The sequence below is a fragment of the Pogona vitticeps genome, chromosome 4 (assembly GCF_051106095.1).
Source record: "Pogona vitticeps strain Pit_001003342236 chromosome 4, PviZW2.1, whole genome shotgun sequence".
NCBI classification, from domain to species: domain Eukaryota; kingdom Metazoa; phylum Chordata; class Lepidosauria; order Squamata; family Agamidae; genus Pogona; species Pogona vitticeps.
The window spans coordinates 7,231,641-7,252,882 of NC_135786.1; positions in this window are offsets into that span (position 1 = coordinate 7,231,641).

The window sequence follows — 21,242 nt, forward strand, 5'->3', positions numbered from 1 at the left end:
TGTCTGCATAAGATTGGCAGGAGTATGGGAAACAAACAAGAAGAACTTGAAATCTTAGCTCAGGAGGGCAAGCACTTAGAAAACAAGGCAGTAATTACTAGAAGCCAACGCGGATTTGTCAAGAACAATCCTGTCCGACTATTGTGATCTCATTTTTTTGATCAGGTGACCTCCCTGATAGTCAGAAGGTATGCTGTAGACATAGTGTATCTTGACTTCAGCAAAGGTTTTGACAAACTGCCCCATGAGATCCTGATTAGCAAACTAACTAGGTGTGGGTTGATCAAGTGTCAGGTGGATACACAATTGGCTACAGAATCGTGCTTAAAGGGTGATGATTAACGGGTCCTTCGCTAACTGGGAGCAGGTAACAAGTGGGGTACCCCAAGGCTTAGTCCTGGACCCACTGCTCTTCAACATTTTAATGACCTGGATTGGGGAGTGCAGGGAATGCTAATCAGATTTGCAAATGACACAAACTTGTGTAGAATAGATAACACACTGGAAGACAGAATTCAAAATGATCTTGATAGGATTGAGCACTGGGCTGAAAACAACCGAATGAAATTCAACAGGGATAAGTGTAAAGTATTGCACCTCGGAAAAAGAAACCAATTCCACAGTTACAGGATGGGGGGTACCTGGCTCAAGTGAGAAGGATCTTGGAATTGTTGCAGATCACAAGCTAAATATGAGCCAACAGTGTGATGTGGCTACAAAAAAGGCTAATGCTATTTTAGGCCGCATTAATAGAAGTATAGATTCCAATCCCGCAAGGTATTGGTCCCCCTCTATTCAGCACTAGTTAGGACTCACCTTGAGTCTTGTGTCCAGTTCTAGACATCACACTTCAAGAAGGATGCTGACAAATTGGAACAAGTTCAGAGGATGATCAGGGGGCTGGAAACCAAGCCTTAGGAGGAAAGGCTGAAAGAACTGGGCCTGTTTAGCCTTGAGAAAAGAAGGCTGGGGGTGATATGATAGCACTTTTCAAATATTTGAAAGGCTGTCATAAAGAGGAGGGGCAAGATCTGTTCTTGGTCAACCCAGAGTGCAGGACACGCAACCATGGGCTCAAGTTAAAGGAAGCCGGATTTCGGTTGAATATCAGGAAAAACTTCCTAACTGTTAGAGCAGTACGACAGTGGAACCAGTGACCTTGGGAGTGGATGAGTGCTCCAACACTGGAGGCCTTCAAGACAAACTTAGATAATCACCTGGCAGATATGCTTTGATGGTATTCCTGCTTTGAGCAGGGGGTTGGACTTGATGACCTTGAAGGCCCCTTTCAACTTCCTGATTCTATGATTCTGTGATCAGGGAAAGACACAGGTAGGGAGTAAAGAATTCCCACAGGTATGTGTAAAGAGTGTTTGCTTTCAACTCTGAGGATGGTTACAGGAATCATAAAAAGCCCCATTACAGCAGCCCCATTGGCTGCCCATCCGTTCCTGGGCACAATTCAAAGTGCTGGTTCTGACCCATAAAACTGGGTTCAAGCTGTCTCAAGGACTGTGTCTCCCTTTATGAGCCTGCCCAACTGTTAAGATCATCAGGAGGGGCCTTTCTCTCAGTCCTGCCACCTTCCCAGGTATGTTTGGTGGGGACACGGGAAAGGGCCTCCTCTGTCATTGCTCCCAACCTCTGGAACTCCCTCCCACTGGAGGCCCACCTGGCCCTGTCTTTGCTGTCCTTCTGCAAGCAGGCAAAGACCTTTCTCTTCAGGCGAGCTTTCCCTTAGTGTGTAAGCTGTTCAAAATAGATTTGAAAATGGGAGGGTTTTTTTGTTTTGTTTTGTTGGTTTTAAATCTGTTTTAGTAATGCTTTTACCTAGATTTTTCACATTTTTATTTAATTCTTTTAAAATATTTGAGTAGCCTAGTGTTTCTAGCTTTTAATGTTGTGTTTTCAATTTTGTAAGCTGTCTGGGGCCCTTTTTTAGGAGGAAGGTGGCGCAAAAATATTTGTAATAAAATTTCGTGGAAGGAAGAAGTTATCCTATTCCTTTATATAACACATGTACCCCTAATTCATTGTTCTGGTATACCTCCCTCTCCCCCCCCCCTCTCTCTCTCTCTCTCTCCCTCTCTCTCTCTCTCTCTCTCTCTCTCACACACACACACACACACACACACACACACACACACACACACACAAACCCTCCCACTCCACTGCCTTTTTCTCTTCCCCTTGTCTGAGCTCTGAATCTGTCACCTAATTAAAATGTTAATGAAATTAACTATTGCTTGCATTAAGCCACTGAGTGCATTCAAGATCACTTGTAAGGACCCCGGGCAGATGGCAGAAGTTCTCTGGTGAGCCCATTAAGCATCCTGAAGTGGGCCCTGGAAGGAGCAGGGCTTGGCTCATCTGTGAACTTTCTACATTTCAAAGGCTGGGTGGCTGAGGAAAGTTTATTCATGGCCTTCGGGCGTTACTGCTGGCAGACACCAAGATTAGCGGCTTCCTTGGGTGAAAGGCAGAAGTCTGGAGTGGTCTGGCAAGCTCCACCCCTGACCCACCATCCGGTCTCTGGGGCCATATGGTGCGCTGATAATCGGCTGAGCCTCTGCTGAAGAAGAGTCGCTCCTTTAATTAGATTAGCTTAAGGAGAATGCAGCCCACGATACAACCAGGAACCATGCTTGCATTTATAACAGACATGGAGAGCTTAACCAACACTCCTAGGGGAGAGGGGGAAGAGGGGGGAAGATGTGAGAAGGTTGTATGTCCGGTAGTAGGTGACGATCACTGGCCTCTGATGTTCCCCTAGAAATCTACAAAGTTCCGTAGGGCTCTTAAGAAGATGCTCAGGCATCAGACTCTCTGACCAGATAGGATGATTGAGAAAGAAATTAGAAATGATATCGATAAAGGGAGGGAGGAAAGATAGAGAAGGCTTCCCCTGCCTCTCTCTAAAGATATACTCGAAGATAAAGGCTTTCACAGCTGGGATCTGATGGTTGTTGTGGGTTTTTCGGGCTCTTTGGACGTGTTCTGAAGGCTGTTCTTCCTAATGTTTCGCCAGTCTCTGTGGCCGGCATCTTCAGAGGATGGGAGTCAGAACTCTTGTCTGTGCTCTGCTGCAGTTTGCTTGGATAGTTGAGTATTTATAGCTGTGGGATCAGCTTTTGTCCTGTTCAGGAGATTGGGTGTTTATGGTGTGTTTTTTGTTGTGGGTGTATTGTTGTGATAAAGGGAGGGGAGATTATCTGTCACTGATGGGTGTCGTAATAAGGGGGAGATACTAAGCCGAACTTAGAGGAAATGTGTTGAAATTGTGGCTGCAGATCAGTAGGCATCCTTCAATCTCAAGAGACTATGGCAACGTGCTCTGTATGGAGGACTTGGAACAACGTCTAGTGTGGCTGAGAAGGCCAATTCGAGAGTGACAGTCCCTTCCACACTGAAGACAAATCCAGTCTGTCCCCTGTCCGGCTCCCTGGTTTTGCTGCTTTTGTGACTTCCTCTTTGCCTCGGCCTGCTGGACAAGGGTCTCTTCAAATTGGGAGAGGCCGCGATGCACCGCCTGCCTCCAGGCTGAGCGCTCAGATGTCAAGGTTTCCATCTGTTGAGGTCCATTCCTAAGGCCTTCAGATCCCGCTCGCAGATATCCTTGTATCGCAGCTGTGGTTTCCCTCTGGGGCGCTTTCCCTGCACTAATTCTCCATACAGGAGATCTTTTTGAATTCTGTGGCTGCAGATATGCACTAAATACTGAGTCTCTTGGCAAATGGACAGTCAGTTGTTAAATAATGTTGAGTGTAGACCTCTCATATCTTGGCCATCATGTACCAGCTCCTTGCAGACAATGTGACCATTCTATTTAACAGCTAAATGAGACTATTGGGAGATGCTGTCTGAAATGTTGGAGTTTGGTGTCGCTAGTATGAGGATGACACCCAGTTTTATCTCTCGTTCCCACCCAAAGCTGAGGAAGCTGTTTCAGCTCTAGATTCAGTGTCTGTTGTCAGTCATGGACTGGATGCGGGTGAGCAAACTGAAGCTTCATCCAGACAAGACAGAGGTGCTCCTGGTCAGTTGAAAGTCAGATCAAGAAACACAGGTGCAGTCTGCACTGAATGCAGCTAAACTCCCTCTGAAAACACAGACACACAAGCTTTTTCTTGATTAGAGATGGTCACAAATCGGAAAAAATGGCATTTTGTTTCGATTCATGATTTGTTAAGGTCGATTCATGATTTGTCAGTCCTGAATAACAAATTTATGATTTTTTTTGGATGAATTGACGAATCAACTTGCCAATTCATTTTTGCCTTTCAAACCCTATAAAACGTCCCTCCAAGCACCAAGAGACACCAAGATCACAGAGACGCTTCCCTTGACTCTCCTCTACAATCCCTCCAAGTTTGGTGAAGATTGAGCTTCAGGCATCTAAGTCATGCACTCCAAATTGGGTCTCCCCAGGAAAGTGTCCTTTAACAGCGTTGGTTGGGTTTGATTGGGAAATTCAATCTTCACCAAACTTGGAGGGATTGTAGAGGAGGGTCAGGGAAAGCTTTTCTGTGATTTTGGTCTCTAGGTACCTAGGGGGCTGTTTTATAGCCCATTGAATCAACAAATCAAAAATTGCTTAAAATTTATTGATTTGTATTCATTGCAGGCACAGTATTGATTTGGATGAATATGAATGGACAAATCAGTGATTTTTTTTTGATGGATTTCGCAATTTTTTTAAAAAAAATCCATGCCTATCTCTATTCTTGATTAATACTGTAAACCACTTTGGGTCCTTTCTAGGAGAAAGGCGGGAAATAAATATTTTAGAAAAATAAGTAACAAGCCTGCCTAGCTTGGTGGAACAGAAGACATTTAGGTGACTGGAGGATAAAGGAAAGCCTGAAAATTTCATTGAGACTTAACAGACATGTCTGAAATAATGTATCTGTGCCCAAAGCAAAGTTAGTGACAAGGATATCTTTATTTCCTGATTGGGAGGGGGATGGAATTGGGGAGTAATCCGTGACCCCCAGTCTCAATCTATTACGCAGATCAAGTACATTTGTGTTTACTGGCTGGTGTCACAAAATTGTGTTCCGCTTCCATTCTTTGGTTTTGGCATGGGGATACAGCATGGAGATCTGTCACTGGGGATCTTTGGCAGCCATTTACACTTCCCTTGCTAATCTGTTGCAGAACGTCTGTGTCCTTTTGGAGGCCTCGCCTCGGCCTCCCACAGAGAGCTGAAATCACTCCGTGAGCCTGATAAGTTTGTCGTGCGCCATCCTTTGGCTCCTGTTGTAGAAGGATGGGTGCCATCTGCTTGGCAGCACCCAGCCCTGTTGAAACAAGATTCTTCGTCAGGAAGTGAATATCAGGAGCTCGAAGGAGGAGAGAGTTAGAGGAAGACACTGCTGGATGTTCAGCCCCTGAGAAAGTAACTTTTGGAGTTGTGGTTACAAGCCATCACATCACCTCTGACTTAGGGTGAACCTGTGAAGGAGCCATCTCCAAAATGTCCGGTTCTCAACGGCCCTGCTCAGCTCTTGCAGACTCAAGCCTGTAGCTTCCTTTAGGAAGGCATCTCATATTTGGTCTTCCTCTTTGCCTGCTGCCTTCCACCGTTCCCTGAATTATTGTGTTGTTTCTTTTTTTCCAGGAGAATCTTGCCTGCTCATGATCTGCCCAAAGAAAGCAAAGCCTCAATTTCAGCATCTTAGCTTCAGAGATAGTTCAGGATTGATTTGCTCTAAGTCCCATTTGTTCATCTTTCTGGCAGCCCAAGGGATCTACGAAACTCTCCTCCAGCACCACCTGTCAAGTGCATCAATTTTCTTTCCTCCCACCTTACTTTACCGTCTAGCTTTCACACCCAGACACGATGATTGGAAATACAGAGCGTGGATGATCTTAGTCTTGGGTCTTCTTTAGGTCTGAGTCCTAAGCCAGAATCCAAGTCTTTGATACCAAGTCACAAGTCTTGAGTCCGTATTAAAAACAAGCTCTTTTCCCCAGAAAAAAAAGGAGGGGTGGGTCCGTTCAGAGTGATGAGTCAAGTTCAAGCCATTAAAACACACACACACACACACACACACACACACACACACACACACACACACACACACACACACACACACACACACACACACACACACACACACACACACACACACACACACACACACACACACAACCTGAGATGTGTCACTGGTGTGACTCAAGTCTGACTTGATGGTAAGTTTCACAACCCATGTCCCCATCACTGGTTTCCAGTGACTCATTCTTACATTGCATTTGGAGTAGATCTCCTGTATGGAGAATTAGTGCAGGGAAATCGCCCCAGAGGGAGACCACAGCTGGGATACAAGGATATCTGCAAGCGGGATCTGAAGGCCTTAGGAATGGACCTCAACGGAGGGGAAACCTTGACCTCTGAATGTTCAGCCTGGAGGCAGGCGGTCCAATACGGCTTCTCCCGATTTCAAAGCACATGAAAATAAAGGAAGAAAATGGCATAGAGTCATTGAATAATTGAGTTGGAAGGGGCCGATAAGGCCATCAAGTCCAACTTCTCACTCAATGCAGGAAATCTGGCTTCCTGCAACATAAGCTCATTATTAAATGTAATTGTGCAAGTTGTTTTGTGGAGCATTGGGGGTGACCTTAATCCTTGTATTATGAGGACAGGTGTATAATATGTCCCTATCTCTTTCTGGCAATATAATTACTAAGCATATATTTAAGAAGAGGCAATGTGGTGTGGGAGCATTAATCTACACTTTTCCATCCATTCCAGAGATTCTCATCTTTCAAAAGGCGCCAGATGCAGCGCTGGCTCTGTTGATTACGAGTCCGTCTCTAATGGACGTATCAGAAGTCATCACCGCCTCTTTCTCTTCAGATTGGAAGTTTGCCCTTCAGACAGTGGGGTGTCAGACTAAGGGGAAAGTGGTCATTTAGAAAAGGAATTACAAACCAAAGAAAAACACCCTCGTTAGCATTCTTTCCTCATCTCGGGCTGCGCGTTGGCTTTTTCGCTGATGACCGTTGGACCACTGAAAAGTAGATTAGGGTATTTGTGAAATTTAAAAGAAAGCTTCCCACAAAGAGGTGGCAAAGAGGAAGGAGAGGCGGTGTAGGAGCAAAGGAAGTGAAGGGAAGGAAGGAAGGAAGGAAGGAAGGAAGGAAGGAAGGAAGGAAGGAAGGAAGGAAGGAAGGAAGGAAGGGAAGGGAAGGGAAGGGAAGGGAAGGGAAGGGAAGGGAAGGGAAGGGGAGAGAGAGAAAGAATGAAAGAAAGAAAGAAGGGAGGGAGGGAGGGAGGGAAGAAAGAAAGAAAGAAAGAAAGAAAAAGAAGATTTCAATCAAGCTAATAAAAGCATCTCTAATGTAATTAGTGAAATACTTGACTGCCCATTCTCTCCCCCTGCCAGATGTCAATTAAAAGACAGACTTGAGGCAGGGCCCATTTCTAATCCATTTATGGACTCCCTACCACACCCCATATCATTCTCCCCACCTCTTCTAATATCCCTTGCTCCGAGACAGCTTCCGTCTTCATTTTGTCGATGTCTCTGTTCAAACAGGGCATTGTGGAGAGTAAATACATTATTCTCTGCCCCCTGTGCCCTTGTTCTGTAACAGACGGCCCTGTTCCAAACAGCTGCTTGGATTCTATAGCTGGCTATCGCCTGGAAGACAAGCGAAACCCAGCTGCACAAGGCTGCAAACTTCCAGTGTCTCTGCATGTGCCTCCTCTCTCTCCGGATGCACAACTTCGCTTGTAAGAGCTCAGAAATGCATCCTGGAGAAGAACGATATCACCTGAGTAACCCCGAAGGAAGCATTGTGCCTCCCAATTGTAAGCAATAGGTATTTCATCTCTAAAGACGGGTGGCCTATAACAGATCATTTTGACCTCAGAGAACCAAAAGCTGGAGAACATCTCCACCTTCACCAGAACCTCAACCATTCTCAAGGTCTGGATCCAACAAACCCATCAAATCACCACTGGCTATCTTTTGGGGAAAGTATATTAAAATCAAATGCATACAACAGCTAGAAACCAGTTATTGACTGGTGTACTCATCCTGATCTTAGATACTAAAAGTAATGAGAACATCCACAGGTATTTACTCAGAGCTAATTTTTGAAGGGACCCTTGTCAGCAGGCTGAGGCAAAGAGGCAATCCCGAAGCCAGCAAAATCTGGGAGCTGGACAGGGGACAGATTGGATTTGTCTTCAGTGTGGAAGGGTTGTTCACTCTCGAATTGGCCTTCTCAGCCACACTAGACGCTGCTCCAAGTCCTCCATACAGAGCACGTGACCATAGTATCTCGAGACTGAAGGATTCCATAATCTAATATAAATTTTGGGTGAATCATGCTATTTCAAGATACACCACTGTAATGATAAGCTATACAGACAGCTTATTTCCACTGTAATGATAAACTATACAGCCAGCTTATTTCGAGTTACTTGTCCTTAATATATCTTTGATCAGTACACGACAACTTAAGAACATTTTTCACTTTTTGTTACAACAGTACCTTCTACAGAAATAGTCTTCCTTTCACAAACAGCATCCATAGTTTTGATAAAGCAAAGAATAGGATCCTCTGTGTTCACAAAAACTTATAGTTCAACATTCTGCCAGTTTTTTTTTTCATGGAAACAAACGGAAAATCGTTAAACTTTGAAGTCAGACAAAAGCCATCTACATCAAGAGGAAGTGACACAAATCTTTTAGAACCTGGAAGTAATTTGTCAGAGGTAACAGAGTGGTCTGCTACAACCTGTTTGGGGTTGCAAAAGTAACAAGGATTTCTTTTTGCATAACAAGTAACATTTTTTAGATATTTTGAAAAGTTACCTTTTAAGGGCATTTAGGAACTTTGTTCAAGTTCTCTGCTGTTTCATTTTCATTCCTCTTCCTTAGCAAAGTGTGAAATTTTACCTCTAGCTACACAGTGGATAGTGCACAAATGTAAAGAGCAGAATTACCATATTTTGCCATTTATAACACATCCCTGTTTATTAAGAAGCACACACACACACATTTTTCTAACCCAAAAATTAAGAAAACTTAGTTTTGAGGATTCAGCCTCTGGGCCCAGAACAGTCAGATATTTTGAGTCTGTGTTGAATCTGAGCCTAAAAGCTCCACCTCCAACAATTGGTTTGTTCAGCATCAGCTGATATCAGTTCCATAAGGCTCATGATTGGAGGAAGCTAAGTCTCCTGACTGTAGAAAGCTAACCCTTGTGATTGAAGGAAACCTGTTTACAAAGGCAAGATATGTACCCTTTTGTTCTCTCAGGTGTCTCAGCTTACTTCCATGTAAAAGACGCCCCTCAATTTTTAGTGTAATGATTTTAGGAAAAAGTAGCATCTTATACACAGAAAAATATGGTAGCTTCACATATCCCCAGAGCAGACCACTCCTTATTTGTTCTTTTCATCAACTGGTGCTTACAGTCTCAGTAATCCACTCCAAGAGACTTGTAAGAGAAAGAATAAAAGTTCAATTTACTCACAGTTCTTAACAGATTAAAAAACAGCATATAATAGAAAAATGATGACACACAAATGGAGCTTAATTCTGCTTATTACTGAATACTAACTATACAGCTAACGATATGACTATCTGCAAGCAACAATGCACTATCCATGTAAGAGATGCCAGTGGGTTCCTTTCTACTCCCTGATTCTATCAGAAGCATCTAGCAGTCATGGCTGAGGATCAATGCAGCCATTCAGTATTGACAAGGGCCTCTTTATTGACAAATCTTTTTGGGGAAGGCATCAGAAGAGACGTTGGCTAGCCCTAAAGTTCACCATGGTATCCCTCAACCCCAGATCTGTTTGTTTACACAGACAAAGCCCACATGGCCCTACATGTAGATTTTGCTCCGTTTGCCTCTGATTAAATTTCTGAATACTCACTAAATTATTGGTCCTTGTCGGCCGACTCTGTCACAACTTGACAAAGACGCTCTACCCAGGACTTGAAAGCCCTGTAAAATCCCTCAGAAAAGGGAAAAAAAGGCAAAGCAAACAAGGTTTCAAACCCCTTCTTAAAGTCCACAAAATGTGCACAAATTTTATTTTGCACAAAACTACTGGCATGTCCCCTCAAGAAGCAAAGCAGTGGCATAAAAAGCAAGCACAGGAGGACAGGCTGATAGCAAGAAAGGTGCAGATAACCCATCTCAGTGCTTCAGATGCTTAAAGGTGAATTAAGCCGCACAGCAGTCGTCCTCAGTTTATGAAAACGATGCTTGAAAAACTGGAACAGTTGTTGCCAACTCCATACTGTGTTGTTCTGCTCTGCAAGCAGCAAATATCAAATGAGTTCAACAGACAGCTTTTTTTTCTTCAGCAGAAATCTAGGAGAAATCTAGGAAACAGAACCTGCAGAGTCTCACTTGGAAATATTAAGAATTCACGCTGAAGACCAATCCCACTCTGTGGCAGAGGTTGGGTCTGTCCGTGCTCTGTGTGGTCTATTGGTGCCCTCCTCTCTCAGGGAAAGAAGAGGAAGGGAAATCACAGGGGTGCAGAAAGCAGAGTTGTGGTGGCAGTCCCTCAATTGCTGTTCTGAAGTGCTTTTAAACACCATTCGAACGTTCGAGTGTCCCAAATATTCTGAAGATAGTTTACACATTTGGGAATATCTACTGAAAGAACAAAAAAAATCTATTAACAAAGATGGAGCTTCAGAGGTTGCACATGCATCGGGATCAAAACCATGATGTAATTAATGTTTCAGGTTTGATAACGTGCTGGAAGGGCCATTAAGACAGCTCAAAGACTTCATTTTAGTCCAGTACTTGGGACCCCAGCTGTTCTTGGACTACAACTCCCAGAAATCCTGGCCAGCATAGCTTGTCGTAAAGGCTTCTGGGAATTTTAGTCCAAGAACATCTGGGGACCCAAGGCTGGGAACCATTGTCTTCATACATCATTGTCTTCAGAAGCTCCCCAAAACCCCAGCCAGCAATGCCCTGCCACCATCTCCATGCCATTTTGGCATCATCTACAAAACACAGAGCACATTTATTGTCCAGAAGAGAAAATATCCTACTGGAAAAAGATGACGAAAAGAAAACATCAACCCACATAAGATGTGGCTTAGTTGCCTAGATAGTGATTTAGACATAATTACTAGAACTGAAATAAAAATGTAGCTCATTTCTGTCTTTCTTTTTCCCTGTGTTCCTCTCTGGTCAAAGAGCTGCTGGGAGAGAGACAGATCACACTTCTCGAGGTCTGAACTGATTGCCTACAGAGGACATTTGAAATCCAGCTAATTGTGTAATTTATTTTCCTGGATTAATTATGGCACAGCTTCAAAGCATAAAGGGGGAGGTGTCTGCTAATCACTGGCCACATCTGAAACATAGGTTAAAAACTAGGCAGTATGTTTTGGCACCAACATTGAGACAAAGGTTACACAGAAAGACAGAGAGAGAGAGAGAGAGAGTTTGGAAGGAAAATTATAAACGCTGAGGCTAAAGAGCAGTAAAATGCAATAAGCACAAAGCAGTAGCAGGTAACCACAGTCAAATCCATTGAAAATAGTTTTTAAATGATTATTATAGTATCCTGCTGGAGAAGCCCTGATGATGTAGCACATCCATAAGAAAAAAGAGTCCTGTTCACGTCCTAATGAAACAGAATACAAGTTGCACATAAATTCAAAAATGTTATGTTGGAAAAGGTTCCTTTTGAAGCTGAGGGAAGGTTACCTCAAAATAGAAACCTGGGAAATTGAACGCTCATATTTTAGACCCTGATGTTGGGAAAGTGTGAAGGCAAGAGGAGAAGGGAGTGACAGAGGACGAGATGGTTGGACAGTGTCACCGAAGCAACCAAGATGAATCTGACCCAACTCCGGCAGGCAGTGAAAGACAGGAGGGCCTGGTGTGCTCTGGTCCGTGGGGTCACGAAGAGTCGGACATGACTTAACGTCTAAAGAACAATTTTGGATCCATCAGTTCTTACACATTTCTTGTCATGCATAAAGTTTGGACTGTTGATCCCACCCAGGTGGCGGACGGGCATGGTTGGCAGGTCATAGTGTATACCATATTGGAACTGAACTTTATGAATGAGCTATTGATGGTACAGAGGGAATCTAGGTGTGTGGGAAACTTCTGCTTAAAGGTTATAGCTGCATTCTGTTCCAGTGATGGGCGTACACTCCTGGTAGGAAATGGCAACTGCCGGCAGGTGGGGTAACCCCTTCTTCTGCCCTTTCGCTTAGAGGTAGAGCATAATATCAAAGGGTTGTGTCAGCCAATCCTGGTTACAATTAGGTAACTAGTATCTGAATTCTAACAACTTACTATGTAACCATGCTAAGTAAATAAAAGAGCTCTCAGGGTGTTGCCTGTAGGCTCCGCTGGCTCCGACATCCATTGTCAACTCCTTTGTTCTTTCTCTAAGCCACATCCCAATTAGCAATTAGCCTTCCTTTGTTCCCTGATAACCCACACAGGTGTTCTGCATAGTTGGGTTTTTTTAAATTTGTCCTTTCCATATTGCAGCTGATGTGTTTATCCAGTGTTGCCCACCAGTTTTGGCTTAAATAAGATCCAAAGACTGGTTTGATCTTGACTACGAACAGATTACGCACCCTGCCCCTTTTTACATGCCACCCATGACAAAATTCCAAATGAATCAAAAGCAGCCTCATTATTCAGTCTGATCTTTTTTGCTTCCCTTTTTGAATTGCAGATCAAACTGTTAACTTTTTTTTCCCCTCACCAAATCAGGAGAGAGAAAAAGGAGAAGGAGGTGGCTGGGTGAAATATTTCTTTTCAAGTCATGGTAATCTATTAGCATTCTGCAGATGGAAGGGGAGGGGAGGGAATCATGGCAATCCATAATTAAGACAATTAAAGAGGTTTTCAAATTTTATTTATTTATTTAACTTATATGCCGCCCACACTACCCAAAGGTCTCTGGGCGGCTTACAACAATTTAAATATAATAAAAGATATAAAGATAAAACAATTGACATAGCATTAAAAATACAGTACTCTAAAAATTGCCATCAGGACCCACAGTTGATATTATTTCAATTAAAAGCCTTCTGGAACAGGAGGGTTTTGACCTGGCGCCGAAATGTCATCAGCGTCGGCGCTAGACGAATCTCAGTCAGGAGGGCATTCTATAGTCTGGGGGCAGCTGCTGAAAAGGCCCTTTGTCTACAAGCCATCCCTCTTACCTCCTTGAGGGACGGCTCTTTCAAAATGGCCCCCTGGCTAGATCTTAACTGCCGGGTAGGCTCATATGGAAGGAGGCAGCCCTTCAGGTGTCCAGGACCCAAGCCGTTTAGGGCTTTATATGTCAAAACAAGCACTTTGAATTGGGCCAGGGCAGCAACTGGTAGCCAATGTAATTTAAACAGAATTGGCTTGATGTGTCCCCTAGTGGCCCCTCCACTCACCAGCCGTGCAGCTCGATTGTGGACCAGTTGCAGTCGCCGGACCGTCTTCAAAGGCAGCCCCACGTAGAGTGCATTGCAATAATCTATATGGGACATTACCAGTGCATGTGTAACTGTCACAAGACTCTGCTCGTCTAGGTAGGGCCATAACTGGTATAACTTCCACAGCTGAAGGAAGGCGCCCCTGGCCACTGAGTCCACCTGGGCTTCCAGAGTTAGACTGGGGTCCAGGAGCATCCCCAGGCTGCGGACCCTGTCCCTTAGGGGGAGTGTAACCCCATTCAGGGCAGGGAAATTGCCCTCCAGCCTGTCCAGTGAAGCAACCACTAACAGAACGTCCATCTTGTCTGGATTGAGTTTCTATATATTAACCCTAATCCAGTCCATTATCAGGTCCAGACACAAGTTCAGCATAGAAACCGTCTCACCTGGATTAGTGGAAAGCAAGAGGTAGAGATGAGTGTTGCCAGTGTATTGCTGACTCCTCAGCCCAACCTCCAAATGTGCCCGGTTTATTAAAAACACAAACCGTTCCAGAGCCAGGCTAATTGGGGTAAACAGAAATCAAACAAGAAAAATGTCTTCATTTGTACATAGCTAGTGTAGGAAATTCGTGCTGGTTGTGTTTGGTGTCTACCTTGAAGTTTCATAGGCTTCAACTGAGTAGAGCCTGCTCCTTGGTTAGAAGGATCTGCTGGGGGCATGAAACATTGCAATGTTGTTGTTGGGAATACAGTGGTGGCTTGCATTACGATGTTAATTCATTCCAGCGAAATCGCTGTAAAACGAAAACATTGTAAAGCGATTTTAAAAAGCCCATAGAAACGCATTAAAACCCAATTAATGTGTTTCTATGGGCTTGAAACTTACTGTCCAGTGAAGATCCTCCATAGCACAGCCATTTTCGCTGCCCGTGCAGTGAGGAATCCGTCCCAGAAAACAATGGGTGGCCATTTTTTTAAACCCGGTGGCCATTTTGAAACCGATCAGCTGGACGAAAATCGTCGCTTTGCGATAATCGGTTAGCGAAGCAGGGAACCAATCATCGCAAAGCAAAAAAACCCCATAGGAAACATTGTTTTGCGATCGCTTTTTAAAAACTTCTTCGTTATGTGTATAGGAGTAAAGAGCAGGATTTACAAAAGAGGCACTCAAGAAAGTCTACGTACTCTTCAAGCAGGATCAGTGCACAAAAACAGCTCTGCTCTTAACTCCAGACACTGCTAAGGACAGGGGCTCTTGTGATGCTGCTAGACCAGTGGTTCCCCATCTTTTTCATCTCACTTGACTTGCTCGCCACTGGTCATGGCTCCCCAATACAATACTCTGGGGAGAAGAGGGGAAGCCAGGTATGAGAAATACAGTTGTACCCCTCTATCCACTGATTCACTTATCCACTGCATGAAAATACTGAATACAGCCCTCCAGAAATATGTATTTATACATATTTCCAGGGTATATTTATGGGAATTGGCCACTTGATGGAGCCCGTAATCATTGCAATGCTTCTTTCAATTTCAGAGCATTCCATTGTGCCCCTGGCAGGGTTTGGCAGCACAACAGAGTGCTGCTGTGCACAGTTTGGGAACCACTGTGCTAGATTATGACTCCCATAATCCCTAACCATTGACCATGGTTTCTGGAACAGATGGGAGCTGGAGTCAATATAACCTGTAGGGACACAGATTCCACACTGCTGGATTAAAGCATGACTATTCTGTCCCAGACCTGGCTCATTCTTGGAAACCCTTCTCCAGCAGTGTCAGGGGTTGATTGGGGGAAAGGCCTTTTTCTGTGACAGCATTCGAATGCAGGTCTCTTAGGGCAAATGAAGCACTGCCCTGTCCAAAGCTCAGATTCCCCCTCAGTCAGCCTACTCAGACATTCTGGGTCTTGGAGCTACCTAAATGGTGGCAACTTAAAGCCAACATTGAATTTAAATCTAATTCCATTTTTGTGCCTGCCCATGGCTCCCATCCCTGAGATTTGACACAGGCGAGTTGAAGAAAAAAGGTGCCTTACCAGGGTGTTGTACCAGGGTCATCCGAAGCCCTATGTGTAAAAGAAAAATGATTCATCCCTTAGTGTTGGCAATGAAGATCACCTGTCTGCCTCCAGATCAACAATACAGCAAGAGTGTGTGTGTGTGTGTGTGTGCGCGCGCGTGCGTGCGTGTGTGCGTGCGCGTACGTGTGCACATGCATACAAATGGAGATCGAGGCTAGTATCCTGTTGCATAACTCTGCCTGCACAACAAGAATGATGTGTCAACAGCCACTGCAGATTGCTATTAATTTGAAACTGTTCCCACTTTCAGTTTTGGAGTGCACACACAGTGATATGAGGTGATATGACCCTTACCTATTTTCTTTAAGCTCTCCCCATCTCATCTGCCCTCTCAACCACTGTCTGACATCCTTTCTGAAAGCCATCTGATCACTCCCCGTTCCCTGCAGCACTTCCATACCCTTCCGAACCATATTGATTTAACCATGCTTTTTTTTTAAAAAGCCCAATTTTAATTGCACCTCTGTTCAATGTAAAGACAATGATGGAACAGAGGGGGAAAGGGCCAAGAGGCATACACAAAGGCTGTCCAGTGGGGAAAGCCGATCCCCATCTTAACTACAGCACCAAAAAAGGTTTCAAATCTCGTGGTTGGTTGATTTCCATCCAGATTTACCACCTATTTAAAACAAACATACCAAAACCCCTTCTCAGAAGGGACATCTGAGTCACAATAGATTCGTCTTATGCTCCGTTGACATCCTCTCTCCACGCCCTTACTAAGTCCTTCACCCAGCAGGAGAAGGGAATTCAGACCACCCACCCTGGTGAATCTTTTATTATTTTAAGGACCATCTCACACAAATGCAAGGGGGTGGAAGAGGCAGGAGCTTTGACAGGGCTTCAGAAAGCTGCCTTAAATAATCCGAACTCAGATTAATGTTTGGCTTTATTGATTTCCTGTTCAGGGAGCTAACATTGCACTTCAACTACAAGGCCAGGGGTGAAAGATCACCTCTTCATTCATGGGGTTTTTTAACCCTTCTTGCCCCCTCAATACTTTGTATCTGCCTTGTCGTGATCTGGCACTACCTAAAAAGCTCACCACCACCACCACCATGAAAAGGAAAGTTCTGAATGAACAGAAAAAATGCCTTCTTGGGAAGAACATTTACAGTCACATCTGCCAGTTGTAGCGGGCTTTCACAAGCAGCCTTATGTGAGAACGTCTAAGTCCCCCGCTTTTTTTTTATTAATCAAATGGGTGATTTGATTTGATTCAAATTAAAAGAACATGACATTCCAAGGGTTTGGGCTCGTTTTTGTGAAAAGGAGCATTTTTTAAAAAAAAAACCTAAAACTGGAGCTTAAAATGATCTGGAAAAGGAAGGAAGGAAGGAAGGAAGGAAGGAAGGAAGGAAGGAAGGAAGGAAGGAAGGAAGGAAGGAAGGAAGGAAGGAAGGAAGGAAGGAAGGAAGGAAGGAAGGAAGGAAGGAAGGGGTGGAGAGTCAGGATTAACGAAAGCCAAAATTTTGCTCTGATTTTATTTCCAAATGTCAGCCTGGATGTGACATTTCCTTCACTTTATTTAATGCACAGATATCTTTTGATGGTGACATGGTTTATAGAACTGATTTATTTCTTTGTTAATTATATGAATTGCCTGCCTTGGCCCCCAGAGAGTCAAGGCAGGATGCGTGGCCCTCCTCATCCTCACTTCAGAACCCCCTCCCCAGCAATTCTGCATGGGGGTTGAGGTTCGGCCACCTCTCCTCCTGTCTGTAAGTTAAGAACTGCTTGGATGGAGGGCAGGTAAATGCATCATCCCCCCACCCCTCCCCAGTTAATTTCCAAACAGGTTCTTAGGCTGCTGGCTCCCCTCTGTCCTTCAACCCTGACAGCATGCGATTTGCATACAGATGCTTATGTGCCTGCGCACACACACACAGCCTAAACCACAGTCCCAGAGGCTAGGGATTGGGTCCACAGTAGGAAAGAGGCCTAAGGGGGGTGATGGAGAAAGGATGTCTAGCTACACTTCTATTGCCTGCTGAGGAATGGCAGAGAAATCTGCTGATTCAGAGTGTCCCAGTGACTGGACAATGATTATTCAGAAGGACTATTATGTTCTCTGGAGGTTCCGATCTCTCTTCCTCCCCCCCCCCCACCACCACCGCACTCCTTGCTTGGACAGCAAAGCAATTGCCAGGGCCCTTCAAGGAACACATGGGGTGTCCCATTCACTCCCCTCAACCTCCATCCCTGAGCACACATTACCTTTGTGTAGATTTTGGCTGGCAAGGGCGATTGGCTCCTTTTTGTTGGGGAATTTGCTCAAATGCACCCCTTGGCCAGCCAGCTGGGGGGGGATGCTGGGATTTATTTATTTTTATTTATTTATTTATTTATTCGATTTTTACCCCACCCCTCTAGACAACGTCTAAAGGGGGATTTGTAGTCCCCCTTTTAAAAAAGTGTTTTCATGCTCTTCTTATTAAAGCACAACCATTTGGAAATGACCCACAAGTTCTCCCGTTTGAGGCTTTTGCTTTCTCTGTTTGCTCACCTGCTGCTCTTGGGGTTGTGATGTGCTGTCAAGTCACCTCTACCCTTCGGTGACCCCATGAATGAGCCGTCTCCGAAATGTTCTGTCCTCAACGGCATTGCTCAGGGTAAACTCAAGCCTGTGGATTCCTTTGGAGAGTCTGTTCGTCTCATATTTGGCCTTCCTCTTTTCCTGCTGCCTTCCGCCTTTCCCAGCATTATGGTCTTTTCCAGAGAATCCTGCCTCCTCATGAGGTGCCCAAAGTAGGACAGCCTCAACTTCATCATTTTTGCCTACAGAGAGAGTTCAGGCTTGGAAACACTTGTTTGTCTTTCTGACAGCCCAGGGTATATCCGCAAAACTGTCTTCCAACCAACCTTATTTCAAGCAATTTTTTTTCCTGTCACCTTTCTTAACTATCCAGCTTTCACACCCCTACATGCTGATTAGAAATACTAGAGTGTGGATGGTCTCGGTCTCCAGGGACACATCCTTAAACCTGAGGATCGTTTCTAATTCCTTCCTTGCTACCCTTCCTAGTCTCAAATTTTTTGATTTCTTGGCTGCAGTCTCCATTTGGATTGATGACCTGAACCAAGGTATAAGAAATCTCCAACTATTTCAGTTTCTTCACTGTCAATGTTAAAGCTGTATACTTCTTCTGTAGTCCAGAAGTGTTTATGGGCTGGAACTCCCAGAATTCTGCTGGAGAATCCTTGGAGAATTCCAAGGGAGAATCCCAAACTTTTGCCTCCTCTCTTTTTTTTAAAGAAAAGATGTTTGATTGATTTTTATTACCGTACTTTTTATTTACTCCCTTTTTTTCTGCCCAAAATTTGGTAATAAAGACACCATATATGATTCGTGAAAGCAACCACTTATGTTTTAAAAAAGTTACAAAATCAAAGACAACTTAAAAAAACACCAGGAAACCATTTCAGTCATCAAATATCAGTTAACCTAGGGGAAATGAGAAAAATGCTATAACATGCCAATGAAGACCACAATATGGTGGTCTTCAGTATTCCTCAAGGGCTAGGGTTAAGCTCTCTGTCCACTCATGGGGATAAAATCCAGCCTAAAGATAAGAGTGACCCTACCTGAAAGTCCAGTGGGGCAGTTACTTCAGGTGGCAGAGCACTGGAGACAGTAATTTAACTCCTCCCTGCCAGCGGTATAGATGTGGCGCTCATTTTTCTGGACTCCAACTCCCAGAATTCCCCAAGGATTCTCCAGGAGAATTCTGGGAGTTCCAGCCCATAAGCACTTATCTGCACATACCTTAATTTCACTCACCTGGACAAGGCCAGTGCCTCCTTCTCGGCCTTCATTTCCTGCTGCACAGCTTCCTGGGAGGAAGCTTCTGCAGTGCATGCTGGGGATGGCGGTTCTTCAGTAGGTGTCCCCTTACAGAGCATAAAGGGCAATGAAACTACCACCTCCAGGAAGCATTGGGGCACCTTTTTGTGCAGCGTTCATCTGGAAACACAGAATAAATTCCAAGCTGCACAAGATTGTAAAAATTCCTACACAGTATGGCATATTTCCAGTGCAGGATCTGGGGTGGGAGTGTGGTCTTAGTATGCAGGCTGGATGCAACCTTTACACTTAATGAGAGGGACTGTTGTTGGAAACTGACAGAGATCAACTGAGAAAAAATGAAGGACGGTAATAGTGAGGCATCAGGGGGTATCCACCAGTTTTCAACTACAGGACCTCTCTATCCACAGGATCATTATCAACTAGTTAATTTATCCACTTCTTGAAATTACTAAATAAAAAACCTCAGAAATATGTATTTCCAGGGTGTATTTACCAGAACTGGCCATTAAAGGGGGACAGAGACCTTGTGATGTATAGCATTTGATACTTCTGCATTTTTCGCCCTCCGCAGGGTGTGGGGAGTTTGGAACGGACCCCTCGTGGATTGTAGACATTTTCCTCCTCTTTCTACATGTGTTGTGTCCAACGGCACAACTTTAGAAACCGCTTCAGGACCTTGTTTGCATTTCGTTGCACAAGTTGCAGTTGTGTGAATGGTTCTTTATTAATCAAACAGAAAATATGTCAGGGGGTAGGAAAACATCAATGGAGCAGTCCAAATTGGAAGTGCTGTTCTATTCACACTGGAAAGGAAGATCCCACTGGTATGGATGGAGGTAGTTTTTCTAATGTAATAGCAGACATCAGGCAGGGAGGCGGGTGCTAACCCTATGAATGAGTAACCTTCAGAAGGTCTTGCATTTAACAGCCCTGTCCAGCTCTTACAAACTCAAAGTTGTACCTTCCTTTATTGATCCCACCTATCTCATGGTAGGTTTTCCTCTTCAGCTTTTCCTACCATCATTTAATTATAAAAGGAGTCCCATAGCAATGCTGTTGCCATTTTCTTTGTTTTCGTAGCTGAGTGCAGTTTTGGTGCTTCTGAGTGATAAATGCTTCTGCATCACGATGGGAGACCGTGGAGTGTCTCCCTTCGTTATTAGATCTAGGGAGTGGCCTTCAAGGCCAACCACTTGCCAAATTGGAGGAGCTGCCATTGCTTTGAAGTATGGAGTCTGGCTGATAGGAGCGCATGTGCAGAACTCCTATCAGCAGCCACAAAAATTCTGCTTCCAGAAGAGCCACTCCACAACCTCGCTTCTAGGCATGAGCGTGCATACGCAGAGGGAAAAGGGCTTCCCCCTCAATGTGGAGATTTCATGCTGCATTTGCCCTACGCTTGCTTTGAAGAAAGACCATTCTGCCTGCTCTCCTGGAATACGCAGGCTCTCTTTACTGGAGGGTGCTTGCCTTTATCTCACAAACTGAAATCCTAATGAAGCATGAGGGAGGTGCACAGCTGAGTGGCATAGACTCTCAAATACCATGGTGCTTCAGGAGAAGGGCTGGGGTGATATGTGTCGAAGAGAATGAATACTTCCTCCGCCACCACTATTCTTCACTTCATAACATGAAATAAAATATATAACTGGTTGTTGTAGGATTTTCAGTCTGTCTGGCCGTGTACTGGAGGTTTTGCTTCCTAACGTTTTGCCTGTCTCTGTGGCTGGCATCTTCAGAGGACAGGAGTTAGACCTCTGTCTGTGTTCTGGTGTAGTGTATGGGATAGTTGAGTATTTATAGCTGCGAGATCAGCTTTTTCTCCTTTTCAGGAGAATGGGTGATTATTGTAATCAGGGTATTTTTTGTTATGGGTGTATTGTTGTGATAAGGTGGGGAGATGATCTGTCCTTATGATTGATGGGTATTGTTAGCTAATCTTTTGTGTGCAG